The sequence below is a fragment of the Mustela nivalis genome, assembly GCF_964662115.1.
Source record: "Mustela nivalis genome assembly, chromosome: 13".
In the NCBI taxonomy this organism is placed as follows: Eukaryota; Metazoa; Chordata; class Mammalia; order Carnivora; family Mustelidae; genus Mustela; species Mustela nivalis.
The window spans coordinates 24,416,792-24,433,630 of NC_139032.1; the positions used below are offsets into that span (position 1 = coordinate 24,416,792).

The 16,839-nt window shown below is 40.4% G+C and overlaps 1 long non-coding RNA gene across 2 annotated transcripts in view; it reads right to left on the minus strand.

Annotated features, from left to right (window-relative positions):
• LOC309846388 overlaps positions 1 to 6,848 on the minus strand; it is a 28,881-nt gene extending 22,033 nt beyond the window's left edge. For both annotated transcript variants that reach the window (XR_014301889.1, XR_014301890.1), the window contains exons 1-3: positions 5,442 to 6,848; positions 3,588 to 3,795; positions 2,255 to 2,486 (exon numbers count right to left, since the gene is read on the minus strand). This is a non-coding gene — a long non-coding RNA (uncharacterized lncRNA). The remainder of the gene's footprint in view (positions 1 to 2,254; positions 2,487 to 3,587; positions 3,796 to 5,441) is intronic.
• Positions 6,849 to 16,839: the final 9,991 nt, after the last annotated feature.

A 16,839-nucleotide genomic window follows, 5' to 3' on the forward strand; every position in this document is an offset into this window, starting at 1 on the left:
ATCAGAGCTCAAGTGCGACCCAGTGAGACTGTACCAGACAACACATGTGGCCCAGAGGTACCTGCAAGTCAAGCTGGTGCTGGACTTGAACCAACCCATGAGAATGTGAGTTCCAGTAACAGAGTAGAAATGGAACAGGGCAAAGATATGGAGGAGAAGAATTTACAACATTTTGCCATGCCTATCCTGTCCAGGGATATATTCGACACCAAGGAGCTCTATACCCTTCAATCCCAATCTTGGGAAATCTTGATGACCAGTGAGTTGGAAAGCTCCAAAATGATAAATGTCAACATGAATGAAGTAGAAACTGCCATGACCATGGAGCACCCCTCACCAAAAATACTGGTTCCCTAAGATTCTAAACTATCAGATCTGAAAAGACAGATCCTGAGTGAGTTAAAGTTTAAACTGGAGAGTGAGGAGCATAACCAGGCTCAAGGATGTCCCACTGACATGCGCCTTCCCTCAGATAGCTTGAATTCCAAGGCTTCAGTGACTTGGTCCCAGGGTGTGTGCAGCGGGGACCTGGAAGCATCCCAGGTGCTGCACATCCAACTGAATGTTAGCACAGAGGAGCAGCAGGAATCCTGGGACTCAAAACTGGCCTTCTGTAAGGGCCAACCTACAAATTTCTCACAAAGAAGAAGTGCAAAGAAAGTGAGACCTTAGGATCCCAAAGCAAGAAAATGCAAAAGTGAGGACTCGGGAGTAGGGACATCTGTAGGCAGAGAGGAGAGTCTCCATGCTGAGGACAGAAAATGAGAGAGTGCTTCCCCAACTCTGTCACAGAATGAACAGTTTCCTCTTGAAAGTTACTTCAGAAAAAAGATGAGAGAATTTTCTCAGTGGATCAATTCCAAGAAAAAAATCATAGGGCATCAGGAATGTCCCCAGCAATAAGCCAAGCTCATGTCCACCTTACTGCAGCACCAAGAACCATTTGAAAGTGTGGCTACTTTTGGGAGTGATCGGCCTCCTGAAGATCACAAGCTCACTTGGGAAGGTCCTAGAAGAGAAGCTGGAACATATAAGTATCTGAGGCCCCAGAGTTAAGCCAGCAGCAGGAGGAACTACAGGCCCAGGTAGGGCACGACAAGAGACCTCCCTCCAACTATTGGGCTCTTTCTGACCCACAACAAGAGAAATGGGCAAGTATCAAGTCCTGCAGCCAAGAATCTGTCTGTGCTGACCAAAACTGCCCTACAAAAATTAGGCAGAACAGAAAGAGGGTCAGACAGCCCCAGAAACCTGAGGCTTTTGAGAATCAGCTATTAGGCCAGAGTCAATGTCCTTCTTCTCTGCCTTCTGGAAAGTCTGTGCCTCATCCAATCCCCACCTTTATGCATCAAGTTTGCCAGGTCCTTTGGGCCACCAGGGGTGACCCTGACAAAAAATACTGTGTTTAGCAATTTGACTCTTCTACTCAGGCAGAACATGCTTCTCCAGCAATTCTTGGGAGAAAAATTTTCTCTAAAGAAATCATTCAGTCCTTGTTGAGAAAACTTCACAATTTTCATGACAATATATCCTCTGATGAGAACAACCTTCAGCACAACCAAGAATATTAATCCTCCTCAATAAGTGTTTTTTTCTAATAGAGAGTGGTGTTCTCTGAGTACTGCACTGGCTGGGCTTGCAATCAGGGAAAGGAAGCAGTGCATTCAACTCTTAGTAGTTAATGCTTTTGGCTTCTACAAGTACACCAGTCCCTTGTAGAAAGCCAGACAGTGGCCTTCTCAGTTTTATCCTGGAGTCCCTTATTTGATCCTGCTTTGATATCCTGTATTTAAAACCTTTACTTTTTTTTTTTTTTTTTTTAAATAAGAAATATAACGTGCTTACTCTGAAACCTTCAGGCCTTTACAAATAGTGAGAAAAACCCTTAAAGACTAGAACTTGATTTACACTCTCTTTCACCTTCTCCCAAACTATTTGTCAGGTAGGATACTATGTCAGCTAGGCCTCACCTCCTGGAGGTTACTCAGGCCCAATGATACGATTTCAACAGATGAATATATGGGATAGTCTTTGAGCATGAAGACAGTGCCCTCAGGGATGTTGCCAGGGACATTGTCCTCCTATATGATGCACCTTCCCAGACATGCAACATTTTACCCCAAGGTTACAGTAATTGAGGTGTACATTAATTATCTATTGCTGTGTAATGGATATTCCAAAATTTAGTGGGTTAAAAAAATACATACTTATTATCTTATGGCTATTGTGGGTCAGAAATTTGGGTGAGGCCTACCTGGATCCTGGATTCTCTGCTTCAAGGCTGCAATTAAGGTGTCAGCTGAGGCTACTACATTCTCATCTAGAGGCTTGACTGGGGAAGGACCAACTCCTGTACTCATTCACATAGTTGCTGGCAGGATACAGTTCGTCAAAGTCTATTGGAATGAGATCTTTAGTACCTTGCTGGCTCTTGGCTGGGGCTGGCTGGTTCCTTATCAAGTGGGCTTCTCCAGCATGGCAGCTTACTTCATCAAAGCAAGGAGAGAGTTTGCAAACAAGATAGAAGTTACAATGTTTTGGAAACCAGTAATGGAAATGATATCCTATAACCTTTCCTTTATTCTATCACTCAGAGGCAAATCACTAAGTCCAGCCTATGCTTAAGGGGAGGTGTAATTACACAAGTGTGTGAACATCAGAAGTAGGGATGATTGGAGTCTTCTCAGAAGTCTTCCTAATGCAAGGGTTTCTTTTTGGACACTTTCCTCAGTTTGCTGGTGCAAAAGTCTCCAAACATGCCAAGTTGGATCTTTGTCCTCATTCATGTCCAAGTCATCAAGGTCAAAATTGCTTAATGGCTAAATGAAGTGGCACCTGGGAAGTAACCATCAAAGAGACTGGAGCATCCGAAGAAGGAAGGAAAGATGACATAGAGAGGTAAAGGTAGTTTGGGTTTATCCTGAATGGTTAAGTAAAATAAACCCTGAGAACCACCTGACTTACCAGTATTCAAACTGGGGGCAGGGGCAGGCAGGGTGTAATATGACTCATCCAGCTCTACCGCAGTCTCTCTATTTTGACCTAGCTCCAGACCACAGGTGTGTAGAAGTAACCTTCAGCTTCTGTAGACCTAGCTAACGTTATACAGGAAGGAACCTATAGGTTGCAAGGTTTAATTTCTGTTCTTGTTAATATATTTAATATAGTGCTATCATTTCAAATTTAATTCTCGTAGTTTGAACATCAGAGAGAATGTGTCACTCAACTGTTGGAAAAGGCAGTACTAGGGATCTTAGAGCACATACTCCCATTTTGGGATATTTTCCACATACCTATGCCTTGAAGGCTCCGATGCCTGGGAAGTCTGCCACACTCAGGCACCCCTGTTCTTTCTGTGATCCCGGGAATCCTGAGACCCACTGCCCCAGCGAGGATTCTGCCTGCTTTGGCACCTAGGAGTCCTTCAGGCAAGGACATCCCTCACAGGAGCTGCCTTCTAAAAGTTCTGATTCTGTGCTCTGCTACTCTATCACTAGCCTGTAGCCAGCTGATGGAGGCTCCCTCCCCTCCCCCCATGGCTTATCTTCCCATATATCGCCTCGGATTCCCTCCTTTCCATCTCCTACCTGGCAGAACACGGTCACTTTTCTATCTGATGAGTTGCAGGTATTCTTTTCTTTGAACTCCCCTTGATTTCACAGGTGTTCAGAATGATTTTTATAGCTATCTAGCTGAATTCCTGCCACCAGACAAAATTAAGGTCTCTCACTGCTCTGCTTTCTTGGGCTGCAATCTCAATGCAGATTTCTTAATCCCCTCTCATAGAAGGGCAACCTGAAGGACAGAGAACATAATATATATTTAGAGGGCTAGCATGAAAGAGGGAGACAGTGATGGAGAACCCCCTTATACTGCGAGGAATTATTTAGATGTAAAAGACAGGAAATATAACATACCTGACTTAAAAATGAGAATCTATTGACTTAGGTACTTGAAAAAGTCTGGGAATAAAGCTGGCCTAAAGTACAAGGTTTCATGCTGGGGCTCAATTGATGCCTTCAAGATTCACTTTCTATCTACTTCTTGGCATTCTGGACTGACTTTCTGTCCATATTTTGTAGCTTTAAGTGTATCTTCCAAACTTTAAGTGTAGCTACAAGTGGTTGTGTCTCTCAGTAGTCCCTGCAGAAAATCCCACTGTGCCTTACTGGCTCCAGTTTTGTCACATGCCTATCCCTGACCAATCACTGTTGTCAAAAGCATAATATCATCTTTTGGCCAATACTGATTTATAGATGCATTCTCAAAAGAGGAGTGTTAGGGAAAGACAACTCTACCTGCCCATAGACTAAGACTGAGAATGTGGTTAGTTCCCTAGAGATCAATAAAGAGACTGTTTCCAGAAGGTGATTGAATGCTAGGTATCAAAAATAAAACAGATGTCTACTCCAGACCACTTTCTCTGCCTCATTTATGCTTTCTTGTCCAGAGTTATGCCATGACTAAAGCTTGGGGTTGCAGGAAATGCTGATTCCGGAAGGTGGGATGGGCTGGGGTCAAGGAGAAGAACCTGAAGGAGGAGGAATCAGTCAGAGTCCCCCACACCCATGTGGATAGACCGTCCAATAATCTGGTCTCTCACTGTTCACCCCTTCTCATCCTTGAACCCTTTACTTCCATTCCAGTTTAGTTATGGCCATGTCCTAGAACTTATCACCAGGAACACTTCTGCCATCTGAAAAGACAGTCTGACATTCCACCAAGTTCATCCTTTCAGCTTATGCCCTCAGTACGCCAATTCTTCAACTTAGGAACTACAAGGCACTGTACACATCTCCCTATCCATCTAGACTGGTTTGTCTCATTTCCTCACTCTCCAAGGAAAACTTCATTGTTCGTCACTTAATTCCAAACCTAAAGAACTCTATTTTTTCTTTAAATTTTTATTCATTTTTTAAATTTTTCAGTGTTACAAAATTCTTTGTTTATGCACCACACCCAGTGCTCCATGCAATACGTGCCCTCCATAATACCCACCACCAGCCTCACCCAACCTCCCACCGCCTTCCCCTCCAAAACCCTCTGTTAGTTCCTCAGAGTCCACAGTGTCTCATGGTTTGTCTCCCCCTCCAATTCCCCCAGCTCCCTGCTCCTCTCCATCTAAGAGCTCTACTTCTGACAGCTTTTCATTCGCCTTTCATCTGTCAGGCCAGGCAAAAGGCAGTTGTGTCTTTTTTAGACCTGTATTCTAATAAAGGGGTGATTCATGTAGGATAAAATCAACACAAGTAATTGTGTTGATGCCACCATAAATGTTGTATAGTATTAGCTTCAACAATCCGTGAAAACAACCCATTAGTTCCTTCAGTGTTTAATGTACACTAGGCATTCTTCGAAGCATTAGGGGCACACCAGTGAAGGAAACAAAGCTCCCTGTCTTGGCCGACCTCATATGATTGTTCTTTAGTCAATTCTCTTACCTAAGCGTTCAAAATGATTTCACTTTTCTAGAATTTCTCGTCACCTCATTCGTTGAGCGGATGTGCTGGACCACGGCAGGGGAATAAAAGGTCACCAGAACTTTTCATCATCAAAAGACTTCAAAAGAGTAACAATATCAACACGTGAACATCTATCCCTCTTTTCTCTTTCCTTCCTATTATACTGAAAGGTTTTCCTCGGGGATCTGTCCTTGCTTCCCAAATTACAGCACTTTTTTCCACTGCTTGAATATTTGGCTTTATCGTCTACTTTTCTCAAAAACTGAGAACATATTTACCTCAATACAGTCTGGCACGCCAGCAGAGTTCAGAAACTCCCAGACAGAAGAGCCAGTAGCAGAAGGGATTTCTAAGGAGAGGTTCTGACCAGCCTGCTCTGGGGGCGGAGCCACGCACAGGGCAAGTCGCACCTGGGGGTGTGGCTACGTACAGGCTACGTACGCCACACCCTGCGGCGGTTCGCGTCCTGAAGGGGACTGCATCCAGGGGCGGGCTTCCTCTCGGGAAAGCCACACCCAGTGGCGGTATTACCCCAGGGTGAGCCACGCTCAGGGACGGGACACGTCCAGGTAGGCGCAGGGCAATGTGGAGGTCGAGCCACACTTGGCGTGGTGACTATATCCAGGGCAAACCGTGCCAGCGCGGGATAACGTTCAGGGCAACGCATACGCGGGGGCGGACCATGTCCAGAGTGAGCCCATCTAGGTGCGGGGCTGAGGAGGCTGTGGTGTTTGGCTTTTTCATGGCGGCGGTGCTGTACCGTCTGACTGTTAAGCATTTCACCTCGGTCTTCTGGATCCTGTCTCCATCACTTCTGAAAATCGAGTTTTGATTTGCCCCAAAGTCAGATTTTGACGGAGAACTTCTGGGTGTCCGAACGACCTACCCTTCTGCCCAGAAGGACCCTTCCCACAGTTGGCCTTTTCCATCCTGGCTGTTGGCTCTAGAGGCCGCTCCATGCCTAACGGTCTCCGAGAACGTGCCTCAGCGAGCCACGCGAGCGCCCTTTGCGGAGGTCACTGGATGGAACTTGCTGAGGTGATCCTAGTAATGAATAGGGCGGCCGTATGGACCCCTGTTAAGACTTCACCTTGTACCAGCTGCCTGCCCTTGTACAAGAAGCCTGGCTCAGATCTCATCTATTGTTTGCAGAGATAATAATATCTGACAGGGGTGGCCCTGGGACGTGGAATGAAGTGAAACATTTAGAGTCGTGTTAAGGGTTGATGTTACTGAAGGGTTTGGGGCGCCTGTGGTGACCTCGTGGACTTCCGGCCCCCGGAGAGCCTAGTGCCTTGCAAGTGCCTGCACTGGTCGGGACAGTGAGACGTCAAGATGTGAGTTCAGACACTCAATTAACAGTCATCATTTCTGATTCGCTGCAGAACCCGGAACTGGAAGGAGGTTCGCAGTTCGCCAGTTTTCAAACAAGCCAACAAGAGCTTCAACCACGGGGACCTAGCGGTGAGTTCAGTAGGAATGGTTTGTGGGAGCCTCAGGTATAGGTCATCGAGGCATTATGGACAGGCTAGAGGCAGAGCCCTTTGTCACGCCTTGCCTGAACCAGGATAGCAGGACGCGCACCTCTCCAGCAGGCGGGACTACGAGTCTTTGATTAGAAACACTCAGGTAATTGTCTTACATTGCGGGCATTGATGCATTCATGCCACTTTGTGTCCTGGTTCTGTGTTAGGAAGTGTCACCATGATTATCATTGTAAGAGGTGGAAGAGAATCCCAATTGTGACTAATTCTACTATTAGAAAGTATTAAATGTGAATTTGAAAGATAGGTGAAGCTAAAATAAACCTCGTAGATTCCCACCTTCAAAACAATTACTGTTAACTTTCTGGTGCATCTTCTTTGAGATTTTATTATGTCTACTTTAAAAAAAATTAATATATTTATTTGACAGAGATCACAAGCAGGCAGAGAGCAGGCAGAGAGAGAGAGCAATGGAAGCAGGCTCCCTGCTAAGCAGAGAGCTGGACGTGGGGCTCCGTCCCAGGACCCTGGGATCATGACCCAAGGGGAAGGCAGAAGCGTTAACCCACTGAGCCATCCAGGTGCCCCACTATGTCTACTTTTAATACTGCTTAAATAATATATATTTTAACTGAAAAACACTATCATTAGCATTTTTAAGTCATTATAAACTTTCATAACGTTTTTATGATAACATTCTTTTAAGTGCTAGAATATTCAACTGCTTTTTGTTGACATTTTGTTAGTTTCTAACTTCTGAAATTTTACTATTTTGGCTTGCCATGTTTGGTCATAATTGTACTTATTTATAAACCCTCCTGTTCCAAACAGCGTCAAGCTTTTCCTATGTCCGAGTAACCCTGGATTCTGCCCTAGGCCAAATGCTTTTTTCTTTCTCCTGCTTCCTTAGATGAGCTGTGTCCTCATGTGGTTAGCTGATTCAGCAGTAGACTGTCCTCTGAGTGTCAAGCCAGTGAAACCAAATGCTTGCTGAACCTCCTTTATCAGATCTTACAGACTGAACCTGTTGTCTTCCTTTATCTCTAACCTTCCCTTCCCCATACAGTTCCAGTTTCAGTAGCACCTGAAAATCCAAGCAAGAAACACAAGAGCCACTTTACATTCTTCTCTATTGTAGCTAGTCAGTTACTTCGTGGAGAAGCTGGAAAAATATGTTGCGCAGAGAAATCCTAGAACTCTCACAGTATAGTACGTTCCCCAAAGAGATTATAAGATCCTTCAGGTCATGAGCTATATTTTGGTAATTAATTTTAGTTATATTAGTAATAGATGTTCCCATTCTCCTGAGTCAAAACTCTCATTAAATACCCCATTAAATACCCCATTCCAAAACAAAGTGTCTCATTCCACATCAATCAATTAATTAATTTCTGTGCTACTTATATCAATACAGACTATTGGTTTCTAGTTGATTCAATTCAGTCTGCTACTGTTCATTTATTTTGGTGCCCAAATTGTCAGTTTTAGCTGATTACCTCAGTCTGACTGTTGTATTCTTTTGATTTATCTCAAGCATTTTTTACTTTCTGACACAAAAGATGTTTCAAGCTGATTGTATACTTTTCCTTGCATAATCCTTCAGTTCTTGATTTCTTTAATGGAAAATGGTATTCAGAAGCCAACGTCAGTTTGCTAGATGTGTTCATTATTATTAGGATGTTGCTGTTTGTTGACTGTCTCAATAAATAGAGTTAAGGAATATGTATATATATGCAGACACACACACTTTCACACATTTAAATACTAATTTATTTTTCTCATCTCTACATGTGTTGAAAGTTGTGAGTTCACACCAATACTCTAGTTATAATCTAACACCACAGGGTTCATCCTAGTTTTCTCCCTTTCCAGTTTTGCAACTTCTTTCTCCAGCCATATTGGCTGGAGCTTTATTAAATTTTTAAAAATCTTTTCAGAGAACTAGCTTTTGGTTTAGTTGATTTTTCTCCACTTTTTTTGTTATGTGTTTTCTATTTCGTGGATTTCTTCTCTGGCTTTTATTATTTCTTTCTTTCTTCTTTTTTTTTTTTTTAACCTACTTTGGGTTTAATTTGCACTTCTTTTTTGTAGTTGCTTAAGATAGAACCGCAGGTCACTGGTTTGAGACTTCTCTTATAAAGACATCTAGTGCTATGAATTTTTCTCTTAATACTGCTTTAAGTACATCTTGGAAATTTCAGTGTGTTATGTTTTGTTTTCATTCTGTTCAAAGTATTTTTAATTTCCCTTTTGATTTATTCTTTGGTCCATGGGTTATTTAGAAGTTTTTATTTAATTTCCAAATATTTGGTGGATTTTTCACAGATTTTTCTGATACTGATTTAAAAAAATTCCCTGTGGTAGAAGTACATACTTTTTCCAATTTGAAGAGTTTAAATTTATTTGGTAATGTGTGTGTGTGTGTGTGTGTGTGTGTGTGTGATTTATTTATGTCTCCATACAGAACGTGTTTTGTCTTGGTTAATCTTGTACATTTTTCTCTTGTGTGGAGTATTGTATGAACGTTAATTATGTCAAATTGATTGACAGTGTGTTCAAGTATTCTATGTCCAAACTGATTTTTTGTTTGTCTTTTCAGTCACTTACTTAGAGAAGGCTATTGAAATCTTTGACTGTAATTGTGGATTTATCTATTTCTCCTTGAAGTGGTGTTTCTTTCTTTATATATTTTGAAACCTTGTTATTAAGTATGTCAGTTTTCAGACTATTCTTTGTTGTGTGTGGGTGAAGTCTGTTTTTTAGCTTAGTGCTCAGGTAGTGGTTTGTCAGAGATTTTCTTAAATGACTGGGGAGAAAAGAAAAAAAGAGGAAAGAAAAGACTCTAGATCTTTGCAGATTGGCTGTGTGCTGGAGCACTCCCTTCTTGTTTTTGCTGAGCCTAAAGATTAGCTACTGGTGAAAGAGTAGTGTTCTCTCAGGTCTTTTCAGTACATTGTCCTATCGTGTATATGTCTGTGGCTTCTAGATTCTCTGGTGTATGGGAGAACTTTTCAAAGCCTCCTGGAGTCCTAGTCTACTGTTTTGCATCACTCTTCTCTTCCCAGCTTTGTTTTGATTAGGATCATTTATCTTTTTGTTTTTTTTTTTTAAACAAATTTAGAGTGTTTCTTAATATTTGAAGTGTGTTAGTTTTGATTTTTTTTTTTTAAAGAGAGGAGGAGAGAGGTGGAGGAAGGGGCAGAGGGAGAGGGAGAGAGAGAATCTTAAGCAGGCTCCCAGCCCAGTGCAGAGCCTGATGCAGGGTTTGATCCTGCAGTCCTGAGACCATGACCCTATCTGAAATTAAGAGTTGGACACCCAACTGACTGATCCCCAGGCACCCCAAGTTTCTGTCTTTTAGTGAATGTTTAAACTGGTGGTAGGTGGAATAGTGGCCCCCAAGAGATGATCATGTCCTAATCCCTGGAACCTATGAATATGTTACCTTATATGATATAAGGTAATTAAGTTTTCAGATGGAATTAAGATTGTTTATCAGCTGTCTTAAAATGGGTATATCTTGGAATGCCATGTGGGTCCAGTGTGAGTCCTTAATATCTGAGAACTTTTCCCAGCAGAAATCAGGTTGATTTGAAGACAGGAGGAGAGGCAAGAGAAATTCAAAATTTGAGAGTCTTTGATCCTCTATTGCCGGCTTTGGAAATGGGGGAAGGCAACCATGAGCTAAAGCTTTCAGGTAATTATTAGAAGCAATAACAGCCCTCAGCTGATAGAAAAGAAATAGTCTTTTTTTTTTTTCCTGCAATTGTAGGAGTCTTAATTCTTTAAACAACTTGAATTAGCAAGGAAACAGTTTCAGAGAGTCTCCAGGAAGGAATAATACATCGTGCAGATCTCGGTTTTAGCCTGATGAGACTTGTACCAGACTTCTGTTGTTCATAACTGTAAGAGAATTAATTTGTATTGTTTCAAGACACTAAGTTTGTGGTAATTTGTTATGGCAGCAATAGAAAACTAATGTAGGCTGTTTATGTATAATGTGATTATTGATTTAGTTGGGTTTGAATCTTTTTTTTTTTTTTTTTGGTATTCATTTGTTCTTTGTTCTTTGTGTCATTTGTAATTCTTTCATATATTTCATTCCTTATTTGTATTGAATATTTTGTTTATCATTTATTATTTGGTCTTATTAGCTCTGTGTTTTTTTGTGGTAAATTTATGGTTCATCATATGTATCTTTAACATATAATAGTCTATCTTAAATAATATGCCACTTCATATAGTGTCTGTCTTTTTTTTATTGTTTCTCTTTTACTTGTTTTATTCTGTTGACTATATTTGTTTAAATGTATGTCTCTCTATATTTGCCAGAAATACTTGGATACAAGTGGGTAGAAATCTAACCCAAAGTAGCTTAAATTAAAAAAAATTAATACTGATATGAATATTTGCTAATTCCTGAACCAAAAATGTGGTCATAGGGATAGAGGTATTGATGGGCCAGACAAGGTTGTGGACCCACCTCTATGATCAGAATGGCATTGGGTTGATTGCTCCATGAGATAACACGAAGTGAGAATATAGTATTTGAAAGATCAAGTGAATGGATGGAAAGGTATGCTTGACAGAAGAGAAGCACTAGACTTATCATTTTTCAATATATTCCCAAAATAGAATGCAAGCTACTTTAGGTCAGTTTTATTTTAAATTATTTCTTTTAATTATTTTTAAAAATGTAAGTAATGTGTGATTAAATTATCTAAATTAAAAAATTGAAACAGTATTTAAAGAAAATAAAAAAAAATTAAAACAGTATCCATAAGCTTAAAGACTCCTACAGATCACCCATTCCTAGGAGGTAAGCACTATCACTGTCATCAGGCTGGTATACATTCTGTGCTATGCATAGACCTAAAATATGAATAGTTGTTTATTTCACTTAAAAAGGTGTCATATTATGGACATTGCTCAGGAGCATTTTTTTTAATTCAACAGATATCTTGTCAATCTACATATAATAGTGCATGTAGATTTACCTCATTCCTTTTAACTGCTGCATAGTATTTCTTTAAATGGATAATCAACGGTTTATTTTTTTGTATTGCTGCACATTTGTTTCCTATTTTTCATTATTATAAACAATGCTCCCATGAACACCTTTGTATATGCTTCCGTGTGAATGTTTTCAAGTTATTCTCTAGAGTATATACCTAGAAATGTAATTTCTGGGTCAAACTCTTTAGTTATCAAATTGTATTTGTTTACTTAAAATTTTTAATGGATAAACTTTTGAATAGGAAGTAATGCACATGGTAAAAAAATATTAAAAAGTTTTGTAATGAAAAATAGTCTCTTTTAGTTTGGGAGAGTTCCTCAGCTGATGCTTGATGGCCATAAATTCTTAATATTAGTAACTATTAATTTTATAGCATATCTTTCAGTTTGGATTTGTTTGATGTTCCCATATATTTAGTTTCAGACTTTAAGCCTTTGGTAGGGGTAGCACACAAGTAAGGCTAATTTCTGATTTTGTCCTATCAACATATCAATATTTATCAATATCAATCCTACTACTCATAATGCTCAGTTTAATCACTGATTAAGGTGTTGTGTGCCAGACTTTTATACTTTTTTCTTTGTGATTACTATTTTGTGGTGGGTTCTTTGAAGTTATGTATATGTCTTTTTATTCATCAAACTTTTCATTCTTTATTCATTTCTATTCATATGGGCTCATGGTTTTCTATCTTATTTAGAGGATTATAGTCTGTTATTATCAATATTTATTTTGATGTTCCTATTGTCACAGGATTAGATAGTGGAAACCCCTAAGATTAACTTCTGGGTACTTTTGACATATCTCTATCATTCTTTGAACATTTTTTTATTTTCTTATTTAGCACCATATGTCAAGACCATCTGGTATTTTCCCGGCACCAGTCCTAGAATCAGCCATTTCTCTAAGATATCCTGGTTCTGTTTGCTGGAGTACAGTATTGAGAAGCCAATATATGGGTGCTAAGAGTGCTAAGTGTGTTCATTGTTACTGGAGTATTATTACCCCCATGCCTTCTCGGTGTATACACACACACACACACACATAATATACATCTATATTTATCCTATATCTATATACATTAAAAACTATGAGTTTACACTAATATCTCCACTTCCAGTCAAACCCAAACTTCAGGGTTAATTTTAGTTTTTTCCCTTCCATATCTGTAATCCCCTTCTCCAATAGTGAGAAATCTGTCTGCCATTATTATTATTATTTTAATTACAGGGTAATTGACATTTAACAAGGCTCCTATTATTCTTAAAAGAGGAAACTCTAGTGATATTTGGTAGACCAATATTAGTTTTTCCTGTCTCTGACTTGGGTTGTTCCAAGGGCAGTAATCATGAAAGCATATATGATTGAGTTTTATTTGATAGTTTAATCTACATATATCCTTTTGAAAAATGTCAAATGCAGTTAAAACTCTAATTTCATATTTGTAGGTATTTATACTACTGTGTTATCATTGTCAGGAGAAGCAAAATCTTAATTTGACATCTCAGGAGGTAATCATAGTTACACTTCAAATGAGGGAAATGAATTATTTGATATGAAACTGTCTTTTTTTTTTTTAAGATTTCATTTATTTATGTGACAGAGAGAGAGATCACAAGCAGAGAGGTAGGCAGAGAGAGAGGGAGAGGCAGACTCCCCGAGGAGCAGAGATCCCCATGCGGGGCTTAATCCCAGGACCCTGAGATCATGACCTGAGCTGAAGGCAGAGGCTTAACCCATTGAGCCACCCAGGTGCCCCAGAAACTATTTATTTGACAGACTGAGATCACAAGTAGGCAGTAAGGCAGGCAGAGAGAGAGAGAGGGAGGAAGCAGACTCCATGTAGAGCAGAAAGCCCGATTCGGGGCTCAATCCCAAGACCCTGGAATCATGACCTGAGCCGAAGGCAGAGGCTTTAACCCACTGAGCCACCCAGACGCCCCCCTGTTTATATCTTTAAATACGATGCATTGTGCTGATCAGACGCCCCCCTGTTTATATCTTTAAATACGATGCATTGTGCTGATCAGGCTAGACTTCTCTGCACTCCAGTGTTGAGTATTGAAAGGTTACTTCTATATTTACATTAGATATCAAAAAGGAAGCTTAAACTTAACATATACAAAATAAAACCCTTGTTTTTGTTACATAACATCTGGTATATATATTTTTTTTCTTTTGAGATTTTTGTTATTTGTCAGAGAGAGGGATAGAGCATATCAGGGGGAATGGCAGACAGAGGTTTGATCAACTGCCACACTGTTTTCCAAAATAGCTGTACCATTTTTCATTCCCACCAACATTTGTATTCTTTTTGATTTTAACCATCATTGTAGGTGTGAAGTTTTAGTAAATATTGATTTTGATTTGCATTTTCCTGATGGTTAATGATATTGAGCAGTTTTCATCTAATTTTTTATTTTTAATGGCATTTTGGGAAAGAGGGGAGTATTTTATCTACTCCATTATAGGGGAAACACAGTAGTTTATTTGAAAAGTAACATGACAAATTTTTCTTCTAAATATTTGAAAACACACAATGTCAAGCCTTCAAAAACATAGACGGTGTTCTTCTATGCTTTTGGAATATTACAGTTACCGAGTGATTAAGGGACAGTGAAATTCTGCCCTGAATTAAGATTACTTCTTCTGTGTGTTTGAGGAATTCACCCAAATTGCTCCTCAGGGTTGACTTTAAGGCAGAGCAAAATTAATTGCCAAAGCCTCAAAGCCCAGTGCCTTTTCATCACAAATGCTGCATACATCTGTTTTGAATAAGTGTGTAGCACAGGTGATAAATACCAAAGAAACGTGAGAGCTTCGACGTGGATACATAGCATATGTCTCAGAGATGGATGGCAAGGTGTTTTAAAGGGGATTTTGCACTTTAATCACAGTGTATCACACCCACCCAATGATAACAGAACAAGTTTGGTAATGGATATGTGGGAAGTTATATTGTTCTATGTGCTCTTGTACATGTTTAAACATTTCTCTAGTAAAAATCATTTTCAAAGAGATGTTGAGTGCCTCATAAGGACAGGGAGGAGTCAGAAGGAGACCTGACAAGGGTAGATTAGTCCATCAAGACAAGAACTTAGCTCTATCTCAATAAAGACATTTCAGAAAATATATTTCCTTTGAGACTGGGAAGGAAACCTCTTTCCATATAACAGGAAGGAAGAGGAAAAGAAGAATGGGGATATTTTTTTGGAAGGATTTCATTTTGTTTTGTTTTGTGAGAAGCTCTATCACTGCTTTCTTGTTCCTCTGTGAGCTGTGTTGGATGTGCTGGATGTGCTGGATGCGAAGATGGCCTAAGTTTGAAGAAAGTAAAGGAAATTTGAAATAGATCTGAGGGCCACCTGGGTGTCTCGGTCAGTTTAGAATCTGCCTTCGGTTCAGGTGATGGCCATGGTGTCCTGGGATTGAGTCCTGCTCCTTGCTTGGCAGAAAACTGCTTCTCCCTCTACTTCTGCCAGTACCCCTGATTGTGCTTCTGCTCTCTCTCTCAAATGAAATTAAAAATAAGGTAAAATAAATTAGGTCTGAGAAACTGGGGAAAGAATGTACTAAGGAAATATTGACCTAACTCCATTTATTTTGCTCACATTAGTAGGTCTTAGATAAGTATTTGTGGAATGAATAATAATTTCCGGGTAGTGCTGGGGCTGAATTTCATGTGGCACCAGTAGACTCAGTTTTGACATGGGAGATTTAATCCAACAGTGATCAGTTACATATAGAAAGGCATTTCTTAAAAAAAAAAAAAAAAAAGGCAGAGAGACAAGATTTTGCCAGACAGTAAGGAGGGCAGGAGTTTAGATGGGGTCCACTTGTACTGGAGCCTGTTTTGTTTTGTTTTTAATTGAAGAATGGCTGATGCAGTATCACATTAGTGTCAGGTATGCAACTCTATGCTGTGCTGTGCTCACCACAACTGCAGCTACCACATGTCACCAGATAACACTATTACAGTACCATCAACTCTATTTCCTATGCTGGACTGGTGGCAATCAGTGAGGAAAGGAATAACAAGGCCTTGCTGGATAGGCAAGAAGAGGAAGGTGAATGATGTGAGTAGAAAAATTAAGAGACATATAAGCTGGAAGGACAGGGCCATGAGGCAAGAGAACAGAATGTCAGACTATAGTATTCTGATGCCAGAAGTATTCCCAGTAATAAGCTCTACAGGGTGGTGGGAAGAACACTGGATTGACCATAATGGACTATAAAATGAGATTATGTAGGAACCACAAGGATGGGTTATTGGCTGGTCTGTCCGCATAGATATAAGATCAGCGTGTACCCCCTCACCACCTCTTCAGGTTCCCTGCCTGGGGCCCCATCCCACCTATTGTCCCCCTCAGGGCCTCCACCACATCAAATCTGCATTCTATCTGTGACCCCCAACATTCAGATAGTGTAGGGTCAATGATAACTTGAATGGGAAGCTATAAGAGTGGTAGTGAGAGAGGTCATGGACATCTGGTTTTTTGTTTTAGCACTGAGCATCCTGAGACTGTCCAGAAGACTACCTCAGGTGTTCTCTAGCACACTCACCCCATTTTGAGTCCCAGTCTGAGGTGGAGTTGCCTTCCGTCCAGAGCCCTGTTTTAAGTGTGGGAATATGTGCCATCATGCCCTCCCCCCAAAGTAAAGCATTCCATGGAGTTCCATGATAAGCCCCCAAACATCTGTATCCTGGTACACAGTCTAGAACTCACCTCTGGTTCATAAGTTGCACGTGTTCTGGGGAAGAGCTACCATGGCTCCACTAAGGCCGTGAATATTGAAGGTGGCAAACCGCCATCCTAGCCATAGTAAAGGCCGTATCTTATATATTGTCATCGAGTGTGGATGGAAGGCAGGCACC